This window comes from Zalophus californianus, chromosome 5 (assembly GCF_009762305.2).
Source record: "Zalophus californianus isolate mZalCal1 chromosome 5, mZalCal1.pri.v2, whole genome shotgun sequence".
NCBI classification, from domain to species: Eukaryota; Metazoa; Chordata; class Mammalia; order Carnivora; family Otariidae; genus Zalophus; species Zalophus californianus.
The window spans coordinates 90,265,093-90,281,446 of record NC_045599.1 but is presented as its reverse complement, the minus strand read 5'-3'; the positions used below and the strand labels follow the sequence as shown (position 1 = coordinate 90,281,446).

Below are 16,354 nucleotides of genomic sequence, written 5' to 3'. Positions count from 1 at the left end.
AGTGAGTCAGGGTCTGGTCATCTGCTATTTGCTCTGTAGGACTCTGCTTCCCACCCAACTGTTAGAACATGCTCTACCCCCAACCAGGCAGCACCCAGAGAAGCCGCTGACCCTGATCGGCTGGACCTCTGGTCCACCGCTGCGATAAGCAGCTTGGTGGGGAGGTAAATGGATGTGATGATTAGCCTCAAATGAGGTCTAGGGATTATCTGTGGATTTTCTCTATCCTTGTGGCAGACACAATGGAGAGGGGAGGAGTTATGATTTCAGAACCCAGAGAAAGGAACCAAGTGTATTCATGACTTGAACCATACCAAATCTTAAGAATCAAATGGGTTTTGCTTTGGATCTATGTTCCGTGACCTTGGACAAGTCACTTCACCTCTCTGAACCTGTTACCTCTCTCTGTACAAGAAATTGGAGACATGCTAAGAATGTTCTTCCACATCAGAAGAGGATCACTCTCCAAAGTTCTGGTTTAAAGGATCCTACATGCAGCCGCAAAGCTCTATGTCAATTCCCTCTAAGCACCTTATCTCCTATTGCATGTCCTCAGCAACATCTTGAAGGAGCAAACTGAATTGCCAGCTAAAACAACAACACTGATCCTAGCAGCCAACATTTGCCCAGCTTCTTCTATGCAAGCACTTCACTGGCATGTGACTATTTAATCCTCTCAAGAATCCTAAAAAATAGATTCTACTACCTTCTTACTTTCCAGATGAGTAAATTGGGCCTCATGTGGCCTGTCCCAGGTCACAAAGTTGGTGAGGGGTAAGACAAGGCCTAGAACCCAAGATCTATTCCCCAAAGCCAATATTTAAATATCTCAATATCCTAAAACACTCTGCTAAATGCCTCGATTGCACATACCATGATTTCTGTACACTGTTCTGCTAGAGGCTCGAACTGGCTTCATGAGAGTGATCTTTATGCAATCTGATTGAACTACTTGGATGAGCACATCCCATACTTGCCTCCTGCATCCCTGTTTTTTCATCTGTAACCCGGGGATGATAACACTTCCCTTTGAACGGCTGTTTTAAGGATTGAACGAAATATCATAAAAGTTCAAGAATTATCAGTTTTCCTTCTTTTCCCCTCAAAAATTAATATAAATTGATTTGCTGATATAATGACAGCTGGGATTTTTAAGAACATCAATAAAAACAGGAAGATAAGTCAGGTATGAAATTGATAATGTTGGAATTGTCTACCTACCGATCCAGCATGTGACATAATGCTCCAACTCTGGAGACGCTGTGCGTGCTGACGCTGAGAGCGTGATGACACAGAAAACAGGGTGGAGAGGCTCCTATTCTCCCTGATTCACTTTCTTTTCCCAGCCCTGCGGTTTCAGAGAAAAACGCAATCGACATAGTCCTTGCTTTCATGGAGATTACATTCTGGTGAGAGAAGCAGAGAATAACAAATAAGTAAATAAGATGTTTCGAAGAGCAGCAAGTCTTAACAAAACTAAAGCAAGGTAATCATCTAGAGTGTAACTTGGGAAGAGAAGGGGCTACTTTAGGGAATGTGGGCAGATCAGCCTTCTGTGAGAACACATTTGTACAAAAGCCTGAAAGCACAGAGCTGAGGCCTCTGGCTGGGAATGAGAAGTGCAGACTTAAGGAATGAAAAGGAATTCTGTGGCTGGTGTGGAATGAGCAACAGGTTAAGTGGTGGAGTAATACCATCTGATAGATAGGTGGGGCCAGACCAGGTAAAAGCCTTGAGGAAGTTTGAGTTTTATTCTGAGTTCAACAGGAAAGATGCCATGAGAGGTTTAGCAGACCAATAACTTGATCTGTTTTATACTTTGAAAAGTCACATTGGACCCAAACACATATGGATGCTTGGTTTATAACAATGATAGCATGCAGAACAATGCAGGGGGAGAAATGGATTTTTTTTTTCATTAAATGGTGCTGTGTCAATAGAGTAGCCGTCTGGTCAAAAAATATTTTATCTTAACCCCTATTTCACACCATACACTAAAATCAATTCTTTGTGGATTGTAAATCGAAATATAAAAGGTGAAACAATAAAGATTCTGAAAGATACCAAGAAGGATGTTTCTTTGACCTTGAATGAACAAAAGTCTCCCAAACAGAACACAAAAAGCACTAACTATAAAGGAAAAAAATGATAAATTGAACTATGATAAAATCAGCAACTGTTCATCGAATGACACTAACAACAAAGGACAAGGGCAAGCTACAGCCTGGGGGAAGATATTTACAATATATACGGTTTCACGGCGCCTGGGTGTCTTGGTCAGCTGAGTGTCCCACTCTTGGTTTCCATTCAGGTCATAATCTCAGGGTCGTGGAATCGAGCCCCACATGTTGGGCTCCCCACTCAGCAAGGAGTCTGCTTGAGATTCTCTCCCTCTGCCCCCCCCCATGCTCACCCACCTGTGCACTCTCTCTCTCAAATAAATAAATAAATCTTTAAAATATATATATATTATATGTACATATACATGTACATGTCATATCACTGAATGTTCATGGTGTGTGTGTGTATATATATACATATATATGTGTGTGTGTGTGTATATATATATATATATATATATATATATATATATAGTGGTTTGTGGCCCAAGTGTCTGGGCAGATGTGGAACTACTGGTTCAGATGAGGAAGACCAGGAAAGGAAGCAACAACAGTTAGATGCCTTCATATGTGACCTCATCTATTTCCCCCAGCAAACTTTTTTGGTAGCTATTTTTATCCCTATTTTACAGCAAAAGAAACTGAGGCTCTTAAAAATTAAATTATTTATCCAGGCTTACACAGGTCAGGGAGGAAACAGAATGGGAAGATTTTATCCAGGAGGCAGCCAGGGATAGTGTTAGAGCCTGCAGCCTCAAATCAAACAGCCAAGGTTTAAACCTGCCTCTGTCAGCATGCAGCTTTGGGCAAGTCTCTTCTTTTGTCTTTATCTGTAAAGCAGGGATAAGAGTTATACCCTCTTCATAGGGTTAATACATGTCAAGAGCTTTAAAGGAGCCTGATGCAAGTCAGCCATCTCTAAGTTAGCCATATCAGGGTCCATGTGGACTTCCCAAAGGGGTGGAGAAACAGAAGGTGGATTTTAGTTCTTGAGCCAAGACTGAGTTTCATTAGCATGGTGATGGCCCCTAAAAACACTGAAACAAATGATGGCATATAATGTTATTGCCACATAATAGAGACCATCGGGACAAAAATCCAGGAGCCAAAAGACATAAAGTGCATACAAAGGAGGAAATCCTGGCTTGGCTGGGTGTTGGCCACATGGGTGCCAAAATGTTTTTCTGTATGTTGGAGAGGAAAATTGTTGCAATTACTCAGAACCATTTTGGAGGGCTAAATTCCAGTTTCCCCAAGGTGTTCCAAGGTAGAGGGCCATAGGTGTTTACTTTCCAGAGTCAGGAGTCAAAGAATTCTGTACTCTTGGTTTAAGTGATGCTTCTCATCACTTCTCTCTTATTTCAATTATTGTAGCAGCCTCTAAACTAGACTCCTCCAATTTCTTCCCCATCAACAAATACTTCCTGAGCACCCACATTGTTCCAGGCATCATTGCGAGGTGCTAGGGAACAATACCAACGAACCCACAGGTATGATGCCCTCATGGATGCCCTCAGAGAGCACACCACTCCAGAGTGATATTTCTGTGAGTAGAAAGCACCTTACACATTGTAAAGGACTGCTCCAGTGTTGCTACTGTAGAATGATCAGGGTAATAGTGGCAAGGGTTAAAGCAGAACTCTTGCCTTTCAATGTGGCTCTCCACTGCCTTCAGGATAAAAGTCATAAGCCAGGTCCAATCTGGATTCCAGCCTCTCTTCCCAGCCCCTATCCCTCCCATCAGCCTAACACTCCAACCAAACAAAAACACTAGCAGTCCCTTTATTCCCACACCCCAAGGCCCTTGAATATTCCTCTGTCTGAAATACTCTTCACCTACTGTCTGCGGGGAAACTCCCACTTACTCCTTCAAGAGCCAATCCCAACCTCCCGTAACTCTGCCCCACAGGTAGGTTCATTCCCTCCCTCATCTCCTTTTGCAGCATTCTCTATATGGTTGTTTCTCAGTAGGCGTTAAGATATAACAGAACAGCCCGAGAATCATCTTCACATCTTGGGCCAACCCTGCTCACCAGTCATTGGCTTTCAGCATGTCTGGGGCGCATAATGGCTGAGAACCCAGGGCTCAGGTCAAACAAACTCAGGTTAAGCCCAAGCTTCACTCTTTACAAGCCTCGTGACCTTGGCCAGGTTACTTAACCTCCTTAAGGTTCTGTTAACTCCATAAATTGGGAATAGAAAAAGGCAGGAATGATTCGTTGCAACAAAGTACGTAAAACACTTAACACAGTAGCTGACACCTAGGAAGTGCTGAACAAATTGTAATGGTTACTGAAAGAATTTTGGTTTATTCTGCCCCAGGCAGCCTATCCATTTCTTCCCCACCCCACCCATCTCCGGGTTTGAGAATCAAATTGTATTATGATCCATTGTTTATGTGCCTGTGTCTCTTACTAATGTGAAACCCTGGAGGGCAGGAGGCAGGTTTCAGTTCTAGATGCCCCGCACATAGCACAGTTCTGGAAAGAGCATCACTATTTGCAAGCTGTGTAATCTTGGTCAAGTCCGTCTGCCTCTTGTGGCCTCAGAGATTTTCAATGTTGAGGAGAATAATGCTTACCTGAATAAGGCTGTTATGAGTACCAAATGAGATTATGGATGTGAAAGTGTTTTGTGTGTTGTGAGGTGAGTTGTCGTTACCGTTATGCCATCCAGGGCAAGAACGTGATTTCACAGCCACGTGTCTGTGGCCCTCCATCTCCTCTTCTTTCTCATCCGATGGAACATCAGTGTGACCCTTTCTCCTCAAACATTCTTACTCACTTTATACCAAACAGAAGATCCCACAATGACCTGCACAGTAGCTCCAGCCTTCCCAGGGAGAGAGAGACTACAGATGCCCTGGTATGAGGTAAGTTCCTGCGGCAAGCCGGACAAATGTGATCCCCGCCCCAGTAGAGTTGTAATGCTAGTTGAGGGAAAGCCGATGATAAGCAAGTAAATCTATAAATAAAATCATTTAGAGAGTAATAATTACTAAGAAAAATGAAGTAGAAAATGTTACAGAGTAATTGGGGGAGCGAACATTATATAGAGTGGCTAAAGGTCTTTTGAGGAGGTGACATTTGAGCCCAAATTCAAAAGACAAGAAGAACTCAGCCATGTGAAGATCAAGGTTAAAAGGGCTCCAAGCAGAGAAACAGAAAAAAAAAAAAATGTTTAAAGCAACCTGGTACAAAATGGAGGTTACTGTAAGTGGAATTACTGAGTCAGGAGAGAGTTGGTGGTGATGAGGCAGGAAGGGTAGAGAGGGAGGCCACCATGTGCGGCTTTATAGGCTGTGATTAAAAAAGAGACAGAGAGCAAGAGAGAGAGAGAGATTGACAGAAATCAAATGAACAGTCAAGGGAAAGGAAGTTACTTTGACCTCTGCTTCTCGTATGTGCATACAATTCCACATCTCTCGTGTGGGAGCGCCTGGGTGGCTCAGTTGGTTAAGCGTCTGCCTTCGGCTCAGGTCATGATCCCGGCATCCCGGGATCGAGTCCGGCTCAGTGGGGAGCCTGCTTCTCCCTCTGCCCGCTGCTCTCCCTGCTTGTGCTCTCTCTCTCTCTCTCTCTCTCGCTCGCTCTTGCTCTCTCTCTCTCTGATAAATAAATAAAAGCTTTAAAAAGAAACATCTCTTGTGTGTCAGTCCTCGTGTTAGGAGATGGAGATACAAAGAAAAATAAAATATGGAACCCATTTTTATGAGCCTGGTAACTGAGAATATAGATGCATAAGTAATTATAATACAATATGAGAAGTCTCCTAGAGGGATGTAAACGCTGAAGGAGCTTAAGGAGGGAGTGATTGACTGTGCCTTAGGGATCAGGAAGTTCTCATTGAGCATGAGGACACTTGCAAATAAAGTATAAATAGTAAGGGGAAAGAATGTTCCAGCCAAAGGCAGCAGCAGATGCTAAGGCACTGGGGTGAACTTGCTCAGAATGAGTGGTTATCTGTTCCGATGGGAACACACCTGGAAAGGAGACCCTGGATCTTGCTGGTGAAGGACCTTCAGTGCCACACCGGAGAGTTTGCATTTTATTATGGATGGGCTGAATATATAAAAGGTTTGGAAAGCTCTCTCTAGGACTTGGTAGATAATAGACTGGAAAGAGATATTAGAGGCACTCACCAGAGGTACGGCAACAGAGCAAGTACAAGACCTGCATGTGGTTGTTGGTCACGGAAATGGGGGTGGGGAGTAGACTTCCAAGGCAGGCTGCCCTTTGTCCTCTAAGTAACAGGACCCTGTGTTCCCAAACTTCAGGGCAGAACTGACTCTATGGGGAGCTCCCCCCATGTCTCTTCTTGGTTTCACTGCTGGCGCCCTCTCTCGTCCCCGTCGCCAGCCCCCGCCTCCTATCTCAGGAAGCTTGGGTCTCCCTGGGAGCGGGTCTGCCCTTGGGGGAGGCCTCTCGGCTTTGTGCCCTGCAGCTTGGCTGACACTCGGGGCGGACCGAAGAGGGGCTGGGCGCCCCCCGCGTGCACATGTGCTAGCCCAGGCAGGAGGGAGTGCCTCAGCGGAGGAGTGCATAAAGGGGGAAGGAGACGCGCGCCAGAATCTCGGTCCCGGGCGCCCTGGTCGGCCGCGGAGGAGCTGCAGCCTCCAACAGGTTCGTAGAACGCACGCTCGCTCTCTGTTGCTGAGCCGCCACCTCCTCGGCTGGAGCAGGTTCGCCGGAGAGACCCTAGCCATAGGCCCCGCGCCGCCGAGCTCCCTGAGGGTGGCTTCCTCCGGCCCTCCTTCCTTCTCCCGGTAGCTCTCAGCCGCGACCGGCTCTTCCGGGGAGAGGCGGAGGGCGCCACGGGCTCCTTCTCGCTTCAGCACCACCTCGGGGACAGCTCCTGCGCCCGGCGAGGTCCTCTCGCCGGGTCAGCACTGCACCGGCAGACGACGGCCATCCGCCGGCTCCTCTCCTCCTTGGGTCCGGGTTCAGTGCCACGGCCTCCGAGGACAGTCCCTCGTCCCCGCGGACTCCGCTCCCCGCGTCAACACAGCGGCGGCAGGCAGCTCTTGCCGGCCGCCTGCTTCCTGGCGCGCCGCGAACAAAGCGGATGGGCTGGGGCCTCCCGCGTTCCTCTCGGGTGGGTGGTTGCATCGATCGGGGATTTCGGCTTCCCCCAGAGCAGTGTCTGGGGCGAGCTGGGGAGGGGAGCCCAGTCACAATCGCGCGTCTGTGGCTTGGGTCTGCAGTTCGCCAAGGCCTGGCCGTGCAATGGCGGGTCCCAGCTGGAAGTCGGAAAGAGGGTGGAAGGGGGGACGGGCACAGAAGGGTCTGGAGTCCAGTGGGGCGGGCTGGGCCTAGGCTAGAAGGGAGGAGTGCTCTGCCCCCTCCTCCTTCCAGACCCCCACTTCCACCCTAGCTCAGGACCACGGACTTCCTTCGGAGAGCCTAACACAGATGCCCGAGGCTGACAGCTGCAATCACTCCCTGGAACATCCCTAGAAAGTGTGAGGCTGAGTTTCCGTGGGGGGAGGGGGCCGAGAAACTGCGGGGAAGCCTCAGGAACCTGGCAGATACTTGCTTTCCCCTCCCTCCTGACCAGGGTTCCGCCCCCACCCCACCCCGAGCGATGCCCGAGAGGAAGGAAGGGGGAAGGGAGGGACCCTGGCAGCAGGTTGTGAACGGCGGCTTGGCTCCGGGAAGCTGCAATTAGTAAGAAAAGAGGTTGAAGGAGCATGAGAAGCTGGGAGGTTCCCAAACTGGGACGCCAGCTCCGCGGCAGAAAACCAAATGTGTAAGAGGAAAACCTTTCTCTGCGAGCTGAAGCTGGGAGGGCCCTTGCCTCACGTGACCCTCTCAATCACTGGTAGTCTCTCCCGGGGAGTCGGCATAGGGGGCAGAGGTGATTTGTCCAAGGTCACTCAGCAATTTAGTAGCAGAAATGGGCCTAAAGCTCGGGCACCCCCAAATCCTGGGTCTGTTGTGTAGCATTCACCGAGAAGTGTTTTAAAACCCCAGATACAGGGAGAAGAGCAGAGTTGTTTCCATTCTGAGTCCAGCTCTCAGCTCTGTCACTTACTAGCACGTGACCTTGGGAGAGTGATGAGAAGACAGGTTAATAGTACCCACTTGTGGTGAGGATTTAATGAAATACCTATATAATGAGCTTAGGGCAGTGTCTGGCACATAATAAGTACTCAGAATATGAGCTATCCTTTTCTGCTATTATTCCCTCTGTAAACATGTGCTGAAGATCTCTTATGTGCACTGGCTGTGCACTGGGGAGACAGAGAAGTGTCCTGGGGAGGGCACAGGCCAGCAGAGGAAGCAGAAAAGAAATCAGTTGCAATATGATACGATAAGGGCTGCAATCAAGGTGAGTACACAGGGCGAAGGGATCTCAGAGGCAGGAGTGATGAGCCCAGCCGTCAGGAGAGAAGGGGAAAGGTACCTCAAACACATGGAACTGTGTAGAAAGGCCAAAAGGAGTGAGATCAGAGCCACCAGGGTGAGGTCACTGTGCTGGACGGTCCTCGAGATGGGGACTGTGAAATGAGAGTAGAGAGAAAAGCTGGAGCCAGTCTCCAAAGGGTCTTCTGTGACGAAATATTTCAACCCTATTTAAAAAAAAAATAGAGGGGCGCCTGGGTGGCTCAGTCAGTTAAGCAACTGCCTTCGGCTCAGGTCATGATCCTGGAGTCCCGGGATCGAGTCCCACATCAGGCTCCCTGCTCGGCAGGGAGTCTGCTTCTCCCTCTGACCCTCTTCCCTCTCGTGCTCTCTCTCTCATTCTCTCTCAAATAAATAAATAAAATCTTTAAAAAAAATAGAAAGAATAGTATAATAAACCCCCACGTACCCATCATCAAGCTTCAACAGTTGGCCAATTTTGTTTCATCTATCCCCACGCCCACTCTCATCACACTCACACACACACACACACACACACACACACACACACACACACACACACACAGACTTATTTTGAAGCAAACCCAAGACATCACATCATCTAGTGCAGAAGGATTTTAACATCAACAACAACACCCTGCCATTCAAATGTTGTTCTACCTTGGAAGTCTCTAACTCACACTATGACTTTCCTTCCACAATCTGTTCTGAACATTCCTGTCCTTAGCAGAAAGTTTTGAGAGAGTTTTATGCTATGGTCATGAGCCATGTGCATTATTAGAGAAACTATTTCAGAAAAAATGGAGGGTACATCAGCCTCAACAGATTTCACCAAGCCAGAATTGTTTATCTCCACTACCTACACTGTGACCAGAAGCCAATAACCGTTTGCAAGGCTGACCCAAAGACAAATTGAGCTCCATCAAGAAAAAGACAAAAGTAAGAGCTTCCCTTTCAAACTAATCTGAACCATAAGCTTATGAGGACAGGAGGCTCGAAGTCATGGAAATCCTTGACTTGGAAATCATCAAACCCAACAGCCTTTTTACAGACAAGGAAGACAAGGGTCAGACATAGAGAGGAATTTACCCAAAGTTCCACAGTGCTGAGACCAGAGCCAAGACCTTTGAACTCATAATCAAGAGTTCTTGTCAGTTCACCATTCTGCCTGAAAGATTAGGTCTTAGAGTTTCTCAGCCCATAAACCTGGGATGCCATTTCCTTCCCAAGCTCAAAGCGCTGGAAGGAGGAGGGGAAAGTGGGGCAAGAAATGTCCTTTCTGGTTCTCAAGAGGAAGAGGATGACTATATATAGCAGTTGGTCTTTGAGACACCTTGACAATTTTTTCTTCCATATCCTTCTGAAGAAAGTCTACGATGGTGGTGCCTGTATTCTGGCTACTGTGTGCATCTCCTGCCTTGTCCCTTGGTTCTCATTAACAAATATCTGCAGTCAGACACCCACACCTCATTTCTGCACGTTTTTGCCCACCCCATTTGTCTCAACCAGATGCATGTGAAGCCTCGCTTTTTCCATTTGCCCCAAATTGGGCCGAACATCTCTCTCAGCTACAGACCACCATTCCTCTGACGCACGAGTAGTGTTTGGCCCAGGTCCCGGCAGGACTCAGAGCTCTTGTGCCTTTCTAGATCATGAAGTCTCTCCTGTTACTGATGAAATGCAATGACTGTGATGGGTATGTGTGCTCCCATCAGGCTCTAGGCACTTCACAAGTCAGCATTTTGCTTTTTAGGGGGCGTCCCTGCCTGCAAAATGGGGAAGGCAGTATCTCACAAGTTTCCCTGAGTCTTAGGTGGACAAATTAAAGCACACGTAAAGAGTTCTAAGCATCCCTGGTGAAGAGAAGTCGGCAGAGAATGGTCAATAAAATTACCTCACTTCTGGGAGTATGACTGTAGGCGAGACATAGAAAGGTGATAAAGATAGTGAATTTCAACTTATGCAATTATCCCAGTTTTTAGCCTCAGATGAGACCAATTCAAATATATTATAATACCTATATTACATTATTAGATTAGATTAGATTTTATTATGATGATATAGGTTTTCCCCACTATCTGAAAGTTCACTTTATGTCACATCACTTTTACAGAAGACCTACATTAGTAGGTCACTTCACTAACCAAAAGAAATTTGAAGAGGATTTCACTTTTACAAAATGGTAATTGCTTCTTTGCTTTGCACCATTTTGGTTTACAAAAGGTTTCATAAGAATGCTCTACTTTCAGATAGAAGGGGAAAGCTGTATTATATTATACTGTCTGGGCCTAGCTGAATGGCAATAGGTAGGATCAATTCCAAAGGGACCTTGGTGAGCATTTATTCTTCCTCCAACATTTACTCACTGAGTGGCTGTTCGGCGTCAGGCATGGTTCCAGGTATGGAACAAGACACCTCAGATCCCTGCTCCCGTGGGGCTTACAGACTTGCAGTAGACACAGTCATTAATAACAATTAGAAAGTAAATATGAAAACATTTAAGTAGACAGACAGATAAGGAGGGTCTGTCTGAAAAGGCGACATGAAACTCAGGCCCCAATAACAAGAAGTCAGTCAGGGGAGGATGTGGGGCCACACATTCCAGAAAAAGAAATAGCTCAGGAAGAGGCCCCAAATGTGAGCCTGGTCTCTTTGGGGGACAGGCAGAAGGCCAATGTGGCTGGAGCAGGGAGCAAGGGGAAAAGTGGTAGCAGAGGAGCAGAGAGGGGCAGGCACCAGTCCCTCGTGCAGAGCCTTCTAAGCCATGGTCAAGATTTGGGATTTTATTCTAAATACCAAATGTAAATCACTGGATGATTTTAAGCAGGAGAGTGATATAAACTGATTTTGCTTTTAAAAGATGCCTCTGGTTACTGCATGGAGAATGGATAATATGAACACGCTGGGCTGGGCACAGAGCAGGCAGATAAGGTGACACACAGCTTCAGCCCTTGAGGTGTTCAGCATCCAACAGAGGAGACAGGACATGAACCAGAATAGCAGAACCCTGTGGGAAGGGCTGCCGTGGGGAGGGATGTGCAAGGCATTAACACAGAGCTAAGAAGAACCCATTCAGCCTGGGAGGCATCAGGGAGGGCTTCATGGACGTGGGCAATGGCTGTTGGAGTGCACCTGGGAAAGGAGAGAGTAGAGCTGGTGCCAAGGACAGAGAAAGGTAATTTAGCAGCAGTGGACTACAGGAGCGGGGAGCCAGGCCACCCGGGTTCAGATCCCAGCCACATCATTTAGTACTGTGTGGACACACACAAGTTGCTTACTTTTCTGTGTCCCAGTGTCCTCACCTCGAAAATGGAGATGATGAGAATCACAATACTTATTTCAAGGGAGTTCTGTGAGGTTCAAGCAAGTTAAACGTTGTGAAGCATTTAGACAGTGCCTGGAAAGCACTTAGAAAGTGATGTATGAGTGTTGGTTAAATAAAAATGGAGCAAATGGGAGTGGGAGAGCAGAAGCCTGTGCTGGAAAAGGTCAAGTAGAGCCCAGCTCTGAGGGACCTTGAAGGCCAGGCCAGAGATGCTCATCTTCTCTGTAAGCAACAGGGGGCTATCAAAGGCCTTTAAGCAGGGGAACCAGGGGAGGAGAGTAAGCTAAACCCCAATGGCCTTGAGAGGGAAAGGAACCTACCCAGAGTCACGCAGCCAGTTACGGGTGGGACACTGTCATTCATGTCCCCTACTGGTCCAGTACTGTAGGAAGGTAAGGGCTGGATATATTTTGTTCTCCCATTGCATGCTCAGGGTGAGAAGGATGCCTAGGAAACTCTCAGTAAGTATTTGGGGAACACACTGCTAAATCAACAGCCAAATCACGCAGGGAGTGTCAGAAACCTTGAATCCTCAAGAAGGTCAGTGCGTTTCTGACAGCGGAGAAACTGCTCTCAGGAATATCGACCAAACTCCTAGAGATGTTGACTTGGGGGCCTCAAGCCCTCTAAACTCCAGCTCCTCTTGTGACAGAAGACACCGCCACCCACGCTGCCCCAGACACCCACTCAAGCTGCAACGAGCACCGCTGCATAGGTTCAGAAGTTAATCTTGGTGAAGTGCCTGGAAGATGAAAAACGTTCCCCAGACATCCAGCGGAGTAATTGCCAACGGGGAGAAAATGTATCTCTACATTTGCAAGAGGCAGGCCTTTGTATTCCACAAGAAAACAGCCATTAGATTTCCTGTCTCTGACTCGACAGGAAGTTGTGACAGCCTGGCGGGCAAGGAGGGTCTTGCAGTTCAAGCCGCAGATGGCAAGAGACTCAGAGGAACTCGGATCCAGCCATGCCGTTCCTGAACGGCCGCTCCGGGCAGGGCGTGGGGTTGGGCGCTTCTCTGAACTGGAGAGAGCCCCAGCCCACGTATTTCCTGGCCAGTGACTTGGGGGAAGTCCCATCTTTCTCTGAGTTTCAAGTTCATCAGCTAAACAACGGGGATAATACCACTGGCCCCCAAACTGGGTCATTTTCCTTTTGATCCTGACCAGGTGGGGTTCAGGCTGCAATCCCATTTCGCAAATGTGGAAACTCAGGCCCAGGGTATGGCTCACTGATGCCTCAACACTCACTGAATACCCACGATGGGCCAATCACTTTTTGAGAGCTGTAAAGCCAAAGAAGAGTAAGATGAGGTCCATGCTCTCCCTGAGCTCACGTTCTAGTGGGGAGACAGAAAACAAGCAAGTAAACAATAAAATAATTTCACCAAGTTATGTAAGTGCTAGGAAGGAAATAAAAGAGGGGTGTGTCAAGGAGGCGGGGGCTGTTTGTGTAAGGCAGGTAGGGCTTGAAGGACCCGGCACTGAAGCTGACATCTGGACAGGGAGAAGCAGCTAGCCATGAGACAAGTGTCCAGGGAGAAAGTGCAAAGATCCTGAGGTAGGAAGAAGCCTGACAAAGTTGCATGACAGGAGCCGAGGGAGGGAGGGAGGGAGGGAGGGAGGGAGGGAGGGAGGGAGGGAGGGGGTGGTAGAGATAAGGACAGATGGGTTAACAGGAGCCAGAACAGGCAGGGCCTTGAAGACTGGCTGAAGCAGAGGGGGGCAATCGAAATTGTAGTGAAGTCCCTTTTCTCCCTCTCCTCACTGGTAAGGGGCCTGCTGGGGCAATGCCCACATCAGAGTGATCACCCAGACCCCTGTCAGGCCCACAGTTCCTCCTGCCTTCGCTAGAGCAGGGCGGCCAAAAGGCAAGCCAAGTGATGGATCCCTCTGCTGGGAAATAAATGTATCAGCCGGCCAGTGGCTGGGTGGGCACCGTGGCGCCTGGCAGGCAGCGTCCTGATGCCATGAGGCAGGAGGGGGCCGGAGAAGACACAGGGCTGGCCGGGACTGGACTGAGGCGAGGGCCAGAGGCATCTGCCTCAGGTGCAAAATGTAAAGGGATACTAAAAAGCTCAGTCATCAAAATCAAGACCATTTTTGTGCAATATTTTTTAAAAACAAAATTAGTGACCCCAAAATCCATGGTGAATAAAACATTAAAATTTTTCAAATAAGGACAGGACTCCAAAAGAGCCAGGCTGGGGGTAGGACATACAGGGTGAGTCATACATGTGCAGGATCCCATACTGATCCTAAGATGTCCACTCAACGGCACAGACACTTCCTGGGCCAGGCCCCTGTCCCCACTGGAAGTCAGCACCCAAAACTGGTCTGCTCGTGACAAACTGAAAGTAAGAAACAGGTCCTAGTAGGCGTCTCAGAGACCACTCTCTGCCTTGGCTGTGGAGACAGAAGCCCAAGCAGGGACCACACAGCCAGGAGGTAAGGCTTGGCACCATAACCCCTAGCACTGCATACTCCCAGGTGGACAGAAGTTCAAACTCACCCCTTGTATGCTGTGGGACCCTGAGTCAGGTACATTGCCTCTCAAGCTTCAGTTGCCCCATCTGTGACCCCAAGCTAAAAAGACTTAGTCCCCAGGATTCAAGAAGATAATACTTGAAGTCCTTTTGCACCTGGCTACTCAAGGTGTGGTCCCCCTGCCAGCAACATCAGCATCTCCTAGAAACGCATTAGAAATGCAGAATCTCAACTGCATCTCAGACCCACTGAATCAGAATCTGCATTTTAATGATACCCCCAAGGGATTGGCATGCAGGGAAAAGCCTGAGAAGCTGATCAATTCTTGGCACTTTGAAGAGATGCTCAGTAAATGGGAATGCTGCCCCTTTGCCCACCAAACTCTGAGTAAGGTCCTGACTTAGGGCAAGAGGAAAAACCCGAAATAGGGAGAAGAGATCTGAGGGGGCCACCTCATTACATTTTAAATGGTCAAGTTTTAAAGCCAGGGCATCTGGCTGAGCTCCTTCTATACAAAATCATATCAGCCCTCCTTTGTTCATCTAGAAAATGGGAATAATAATAGTAAATTCCTTACGTGGTTGTGGTAAAGACAAAATAACATGAGTAAAACCTCAGCATAATGCTTGGCACATAGTAAGTGTTCAATAAATGCTTGCTGTTGTTGCTGGTGGTGGGAGGGCCAGGTCGCGTTCAATAAATGGTTACTGAGCACAGCCCATGTAATGAAATAGATCACACTCGCATAGCTCTTTGCCACTTATAAAGCACTTTCATTTATACCATCTCAACTAACTGTTCTCATAACCCCCTGGGCAAGATAGCATGAAATTCATTTTAAGGAGGGAAAAAAATCTAGGCTCAGAGAGGTAGAGTGATTTGGCCAAGCAAACCAGGATTTTTTTAAAGTAATTTATTTATTTTAGAGAGAGAGAGAAAATGCGAGTGGCAGGGGGAGGAGCAGAAGGGGAAGGAGGGAGAGAAGCAGACTCCCCGTTGAGCGCAGAGCCCCATGCGGGGCTTCATCTCATGACCCTGAAATCATGACCTGAGCAAAAACCAAGAGATGGAGGCTTAACTGACTGAGCCACCCAGGCGCCCTGCAAACTAGGATTTAAACCCCTAGAGTCAAAACAAAAAAACAAACAAAAAAAAAACCTAGAGTCTGACACTAAAATATGTGCCAGCAACAGAGCATCCAACCAATAACCATAGGAAAAGGTCAAAAACGGAGTAAGATAATATTAGACTCTAGAGATAGTGTTGTTCAACCTCCTTATTTTACGACAGGGAAAACTGAGGCCCAGGGACGGGAAGAGACTTGTCCAAGGTCACTCAGACAGAGCGTCAGCCCTGGGGTCAGAACCCAGCTCACAAGGCTGAGAGTCCAGAGTCCTGTCCTGCGTCCAGACCCACATCCTGCATCTGATTGGCCAGCCTCCACCTGATGAACCCAGGGCTGCGGGCTGTGGGTGGCCCAGGCTGGTTCCCTGAGCAGGTCTAGTGGACAGGAGGCATTCTAGCTAGGCATTCAAATGCACTTCCTTTCCAGCCCAATCAGGAAGAGCGTGCAGAAGCTGGCGTTGCCAAGGTGAGGACTGTGAGGTTGCTAGGACACAGTTTGGGAGCAGCCAGGTGGCAGAGGAGGGCTTCACTGGGGCTGGGGCTGGATTTTAACTATCCTCTTTCCTGTTTGGGTCCCCATTAGACTGTGCGCTTTTTACACCTCACTCCTAGAGTGAGACCCAGGTTCCAACTGTGCAAGATCAAGCCTCCTCTGAGCCTCTGTGCCCTCCTCTGTGTGATGGGGATGGTGACCTTCGCCTTGCCAGGTGGATGGGAGTAGTAGAGAAGGTGGATGTGAAGGGCCTGGCACATCACAGATACACTGAAAACATGGAGCATGCTTGCCCTGTTGTTTGCCCTGCTGTTGCCCTGTTGTTTGTGTGAATACCACTAGCGCCCAGCGCAGTGTGCTCACTCATACATGTGTGTTCCGTGTCCTCCTCACCTGCACGGGGAGAACAGTAACTGCCATGTGAATGGGCTCCGAGAACA

At 48.0% G+C, this 16,354-nt stretch overlaps 1 protein-coding gene across 1 annotated transcript in view; it reads left to right on the top strand.

Annotated features, from left to right (window-relative positions):
• The first annotated feature begins 6,511 nt into the window (after nt 1-6,511).
• The window catches only part of CPLX2 (complexin 2), an 82,788-nt gene continuing 72,945 nt past the window's right edge, over nt 6,512-16,354 (top strand). The window contains exon 1 of the mRNA XM_027607117.2: nt 6,512-6,742. The gene's annotated coding sequence lies outside the window, so the exon portion shown is untranslated. The remainder of the gene's footprint in view (nt 6,743-16,354) is intronic.